The sequence below is a fragment of the Parasteatoda tepidariorum genome, chromosome 3, assembly GCF_982258835.1.
Source record: "Parasteatoda tepidariorum strain Cologne lab strain chromosome 3, Ptep-v5.0, whole genome shotgun sequence".
NCBI classification, from domain to species: Eukaryota; Metazoa; Arthropoda; class Arachnida; order Araneae; family Theridiidae; genus Parasteatoda; species Parasteatoda tepidariorum.
In genome coordinates, this window is record NC_141757.1 from 96,900,601 (window position 1) to 96,907,640 (window position 7,040).

At 28.7% G+C, this 7,040-nt stretch overlaps 1 long non-coding RNA gene across 2 annotated transcripts; it reads left to right on the top strand.

Moving 5' to 3' along the window:
- Positions 1–775: 775 nt before the first annotated feature.
- On the top strand, positions 776–4,162 carry LOC147814083 (uncharacterized). 2 transcript variants are annotated; one of them, XR_015432661.1, is made up of 3 exons: positions 776–1,027; positions 1,926–2,097; positions 3,021–4,162. It is a non-coding gene; the product is annotated as an uncharacterized LOC147814083 (long non-coding RNA). The 2 variants fall into 2 exon arrangements; XR_015432660.1 differs by having other exon boundaries at positions 782–1,027; positions 1,914–2,097.
- Positions 4,163–7,040: the final 2,878 nt, after the last annotated feature.

A 7,040-nucleotide genomic window follows, 5' to 3' on the forward strand; every position in this document is an offset into this window, starting at 1 on the left:
GCTATTCCGATGTGAGGCAGGTGAGGGGTGCTTTTAAGCAATTTCTCGATCGAGAGTTGCGTTTCGAGAATAATGTCAGTCACTTGAGCCCAGCTTACCGGAGCTTTGATAGCTTCGGCATGAGATGGTTGTCGAATATTGTGTGCGACTGGTTTAGGAAAGGCTACAACTTGACAGACGATTTGCGGATTCGCTTAGCCAGCGAAATTCGAAATTGTCTGTTCTCGTTACCTTTTGAAAGCTGGTATTACGCCCCACCTGAGCCTTGTCCGATTTGTTTGGAGGAAATGTTGGAAATGCCTCATCCAACTCGTTGCCAGCACGTGTTTCACGCACAGTGTCTGGACAATTGGTTGCGCACGCGTCCACACAGGACATGTCCCCTTTGCCGACACGAAATCTAACTCTGTGTCAAAAGCCATTTTTTTTTAAAAAAAATGGGACGAGTCCCCCTCATTGGGGACTCGTCCCATTTTTTTAAAATACACACAACGCCAACATTGGGCGTTTGGGTGCAGACCCCTTGAAAATGCATTGGACAGGGCTTTCTGGGGACCATTTCACATACACAATGGAGTGCTTCACGAGAGGGCAGTGAGAACGTTTCCAATCATGGTGTCACGACAAAAGAGCAGTGAGAATCGAGGCTTGAGACTATTTATTGTGTCGTTTTGCGTTTCCAATTTTATTTTGCAAGGGTCACGGTGCTCAGCTATTTTTTCGAGTGACTGTATATATATATATATATATATATATATATATATATATATATATATATATGATTTTTGTAGATTTTCGCCCTAGATTAAAAGGAAGTGAAGGTCTGTTTTATGTGGTGGCAACGATTAAAAGGTTACTATTTTAATTCTCGTGGCTACATTATTTGCTGTTTTAGTCGCCAGTCAGTGCTTTTGCTTTGCTTTGTGCTTTGGCTCCATTCGTAGTCATTGTAGCACGTGCTAGATTAGCTATAGATATACATAGATTTTATTAATTTTAGTAATTAAGACTTGGATAATCTCTTATGGTAAGTTTATTTATTATAAGTTTTGAATTTAAAAAATATTAAATTTTTATGTTATATTTGTTTATTACATCACGTGTTAAATCTTATATTTATAAATATTACAATCGCTCGATTATTGATATAATTAAGTGTTTTTTTTTGCCTATGCAAGTGTAAATGTTGAATAAGCAACGTATAGCTAATATAAAGAAACCGTGATTATATTCAATTCCGCAAACATGTTATCATATCTGTTATGGTATGTTGTAGGGTTTTATTATTTTCAAAAGTTTTATTTATAGTTTTAAATTTTAAATACTCTATTCTATACTATTCATCTGTTTATTTTATCACGTGTTACCCTTTTTTGGAGTTAAATATTGTAATCGCTTGATTGTTAATACTATGTATTTTTTTCTATAAATGTATATGTACGTACATGTATGTTCTATACATGTAAACAGTTCAGTAAATAATGTATGACTACAATTCTGCAATATATTATGGTACATAAATCTTCTGTGTTGTATCTTCCGATAACTTAATTTAGACAGTTATAGCAAAATGTGTTTAGGTGGCGGGCATGCATTTGCTTACAAAAAACATGTGATCTGTTTAACTATTAAAACCCGTGGTGTAATTTTTAACACAGTATTGTATAATACATGTAATATTGTATGCATAATTCAATCATATTAAGGTGTAATTTTAGCTCTTAATTTTGTTTCATTTGTTAAAATCAAAAATATGTTTTATATAGGTAACTACATTTAAGTACTTTTAATGTCTGAAAAAGATATACAAATAAACTAAAAGAATTTAATTAGTTAACACACTCTGTGATCTAGTATTTGTTTAAGCATGTTATGAGTATTTCTTGTAATATATAATTTTTTTTTGAATCTAGATTTTCATTTAGATGAAGGCTTAAGTAATCAGGGATTCAATGTTGAAATATTTGAAACCCCATCTTCCTGATGTAATTCTGGGTCGCAATGTGCAGCTTGAAAACTTTCCAGGATTTAAAATTATATGTTTAATGGAGAAAATTAAGGAGTTTAGTGGATTTGGTGTGATTGTTCTACATATTGGTAAGTAGGTACCTTGTCTAAATTCACATAAACCTCTATTATCTATAGGGGTCTGTCCAGGCTGAATTTATTACCGTTCAGCGGTACCTTCACAAATTCAATTTTAGGAAAAACGGTAGCTTCACAAATTTAACTTTAGGAAAAACGGTAGTTTCACAAAATACTTTTTCTTAAAATTTTATTTTTGTGTCCTTAAGAAACAATAAATCTATATTTTTACTATGTTTTTGTGCTGATTTTTTAGTATAATTTTTAGTTTTTCACAAATTATGTCTAAATTTTCACAAAATAGGTACCTCTCTGAAAAACCTAGATAGACCCCTGATCTATTTATTGATAGGCTGAAACTGTGGTTCCCAATTACCTTTTAATAGAACTCAGTGCTTGTGTTAAAAAAAAGGGTTTTCTATGAATAAAATTTTTTAATATTTTAGTTGTTATATCTTGAATAAATTATGAGAAGGTTTCTAAAAATATATGCATTTTCTGTTACGCTTTTCAAAATAAAAAATAGAATAGCTGAATATGTTAAGAAAGAATGTGATTCAACAATCTTTTTAATGTTTATGCTTTTTCTAGCTTCCGTTTCAATGGAAACCATATTTCTCTCTATTTATTTAATTTTCAGCTTTTGTATTTATACCAAAAACTCCACGAATGTGCATTTAACTGCCGAACACAAATTTCTGATTTGTAATTGTTAATGAATCAAGAAAATTTCATTCCTCTTATTTTATGATTTCAAAATAAAATATACTTTAATTTGTTAATAAACTCACTAATGTCTTTAGATATTATTTTTATATTGCTGGGGTTCTTTCCTACTATTTATATAAAGATTTAAAACTGCTGTAGTAGAATCAGTTTTTCATAATCGTTTTAAGTATTTTGTAAATAAATAATCTTGATAACTTTATTTTCAGGTTCTATCAATTACTCTGTGAATGGTAGAGCCTATATACCAGTATGAAGGATTAAGAAATTTTGTTGAACAATCCTAGAAGGGTATACTATAAAAAAATGTTCATTAATGCTTTTGCCTTTTAATTCTTGTTTTAGGAGATTGGTGTTCTATTGTATAGTGTCATGACCATTTTAACCAACAATGAGTGCCTGAAGATTTTATAAAATCCATAACATTCTTCACCTTTTTGATAAATTTGAACAAGTGTGCCATTCTTGTTTAAGAATTTTATAAAGCAAAGTAATGTAAGGCCTAGGATATCTGTAAAATGTAAACCTTTCTTCTCTTCAAGTTAAGGATAAAGAAATTCTAAGATTTAAGTGAGAAAAAGTATGAAATGGACATGACACAAAAGGAATATATGCCTCTTGGGGAACCCGCCTTGCTATATGCTGTTAGGTTGTTCCATAATGATTATGGTGTACTTATTACTTGTTTCTATTTATAATAATGGATTATAAAAATTGTAAACCCTAAGCAATGTTGTTTTAAAGTTTTTTTTTTAGATATTGATTCATTTGAAATAAAAAAGAAATTAGCATAATTATAGAGTGTTTAGTATTTTAATTATAACAATCAAATTTTAAATAAGTTTTTGGAACAACCTAATAAAAGGGGTCAACGCATCTGTGCAACCGTACCTCTTGAGCAGAGCTGTATATACTTGTAGAGTTTATTTATAAAGTGTTAAGAGTTTCATTTTAAAAAATTGTGGAAGTAAAAATTTTAAGTTTCTCTTCAAAAAAGCTTACAGAGTTTACAGCCCTGCTCTTGGGTGATGTGGAAAATGGTTGCAATCATGCCTGTTTTAAAAGTTGAATTTCAGGTCTGTTCTTTTCATTATTCTGAGGAGGGTCACGGAGCCAAATTTACAAGCATTTACTTAGCCTGATGATGAAAGCTGGAGCAGCCTGTCATTATTAAACATCTTGTCTGTCCTAGGTGGTGAAAGTTGGTTCAATTAGCTGTATATTCAAATCCAGTGTTTTTAGAATGTATTTGTATGTCATGTATATAATAAAACTATTGTGTTTGGTGTTTGTTCAACAATTACTGTGTTCATATGTATGTTTTTTAATAAATTTCCAATTGTCACACTGCAGAGTTAATGTATCTTTTAATAATATATCCTGTAAGCAGCACCCACTATTTTTTACAAGTTGTATAATTTTTACAAAAAAAAAAATTTCAAAGAGAGAATGTTTAGTTAAGATTCTATCTCATCGAAACTTTATGCATCATTTTACAGAATTGTAAGTATAAAAACTATTTATATTCATAAATTATGTATTTAGAATTTCAAATTTCAAAGTGATACTTAACTTAATAGACAGTTTTAAGTAATGTTTCAAAAAAGATGCCACATTTTCATTCTATGCTGAATATTATGGTTTAGCAATTAATTTTTTTAAACTAATTAAATTTAAACAAAATTACCCAACATTTTTGTCTTAAATATTTTCAGAAATAGCACTCTGAAGATTATATAGCCTTAGTAATTAAAGGGTTGTTTGTAAACTAATGTGCACGCCTGTAAAATCTTGTTTTTAGTTTGTTTTTTTTTTTTACAAATAGTTATTGAAACTTGTGTCCATTGCTGAAAATATTAATAAATATTTTAAACACTAGGCACATGTGGGAAATTAATTCTATAGGTTTTCCCCTGTAATATGTTTTCTTGGCATAAATAAGTTGTTAGAAGCTCATGTTCAAATTGATTCCATTTTTTTAATTCAAATGGCTATCAAATCTCTAGTATACAAAACTGTTCAAATTTTAAATAAGCACTAATAAAAATAAAAAACAATTTTATGCAATAATCTCGCTTTAATTATTGAAGCTCTAATTCAACGTTATTTACAGGGTGCACATGGTCCTTGAAAACTGCTTAATTTTTAAGTTTCACTTATTCCTCAATTTTCAGTTTCATTATAATTGGTAGAAACAATTTTTTAGTCTTACAAAAATATTCGAAACAATAATTCGTTTTTTTATCTCCTGGAATAAGTCCATGCATCAAGAGTAGAGCATTTTAGAGAGACAAGAAGAGATGTCCTTTCATGAATGTATTGCTTTTTTTATAAATTCCTTCTTTTGATTAAGATGGTACCCCTTATGGAAAATGGCTGCTTTAAAATTAGTTAACCCTTTGCTTAGGGTGCACCGTTGTACCAGCTGTAAGCAAAAGAAAAATGTTTTTTTGCCAGATTACTTAGTAATATGTGAAATTAATTCCTAATAACAGTTTTGGCTGGAAATAATTTTATATAAAGCTAATTATAAAAATTAATGTAACATATTTGCCATTGACTAATAATATCAAAATATTTAAATCGCTTACTATTTTTAATGAACTGAATTATAACAATAGTAGAGAATTATATTACGAAAGGGTGTCAAGAAAATTACGAAAAAATAAATTTATATTTTAATTAAGGAACCTTAACAATTTTCTGACCATGAAAAATCGTTTTAGACCATTTTATTTATATATAATATTGAGAACTACTATATGAAATATCTTAGTTAGAAAATTATAAATCCTCTCAAGCTTAATTGTACTTTAATCCTATAAAATGTTTCATAAGATATTTGTTGCAATGAATTTAAAAAATATTAAATTAGGACTTGTGGGAAAAAAAGTAGAACAAGTTAAGATGTATGGATATTAGTAGGGTCTTGTATTTACTTAGAAAAAAGCTTATTTTAACATGACATAATTAAGAAAATTCTCATGCGTAACATCACAAATTCTTATAAATAGACGGGGGGGGGATTCTTTTTTTGAAGATGTAAAAAAAAATTGCATAATAATTAGCATAGGTGTGCACAACCTTTTTGAGTGTAGGGCCACATTCACAGCAGATTGACCATTGAAAGGCCGCATGACAAGTATTTAGAACGACATGTTAACCATGTAATATGTTTGTATGAAATTAAATATCTTTAAGTGTTTAAAATTAAAAACTGATTACTTAGGGAAAAAATAGAATCAATTATCAGAAAAAATTTAGATAAATTGCAAAATAATGAGAAAATTCATGTTTTTTTTTGTCACATTACATAATAAAGTTCATTTAACGATAAATTTAACATTAAAAATTTTTAATGTTCATACAATTAAATTAAAAAAAAATTAAATATTCTAGTTGATAAATTAAATGCAAGTTTAATTAAAACAAAACCTTTGCAAAGCAAAATAAGATTCAACATTTAGTAGGCAATATACTCCAACTTTAAATAAATTATAAGAGAAAAGAAAATAAACCATTAATTTTGAAGGAATTATTTACCTTAATAATAAAAAACTATTAAGATACTTTGTTTACAACTCTTTATGACCAATACTTTTTAACATGACACTATTACAATTAATACACATATATATTAACAACTAATTAAAATTTACATTACGCTACTCATATTGATTACACTTTTTTATTGTTTAAATATAAGGATATACAAATTTTCCAGCATATGATCATAAATGATACAAAATGGTCCATGTAGTTCAAAAATGGCTCAAAAAATTTCTTAATGGTCATCCAGCAATTTGCAACATTTTCAAATATTGTGATAATTTTATCTACATGATCACCTAAAGCTTTTGTCAGGCCATTAAATGAAAATTTAATGATTTTGTTTAAAGACTGCTCCTCAATCTAGAACAGGGATGGGCAAACTCTTTTGGTCGAGGGCAAAAAATCGAGAAAAAAAAAAGGTTTGATGGAGTAAAAAATTCTGTAAAAAAAATAAATAAATAAAAGGGATTTGAATTTATAATGAGGTGAATAATATTGCGATTTCATTTTTAAGAGATCCTTATGTTGAGGTTCGAAGTGAGATGTACTTATTTTGAGGACCGAGGCTAAATGCTTGTCTGTTACTCTACTTCTGAATCGATTTTTTCTTAAGGTTCATAGTTGAAAACTCTTGTTCACATTTATAAGATGAAGAAAACATATCACTGATTTTTGAG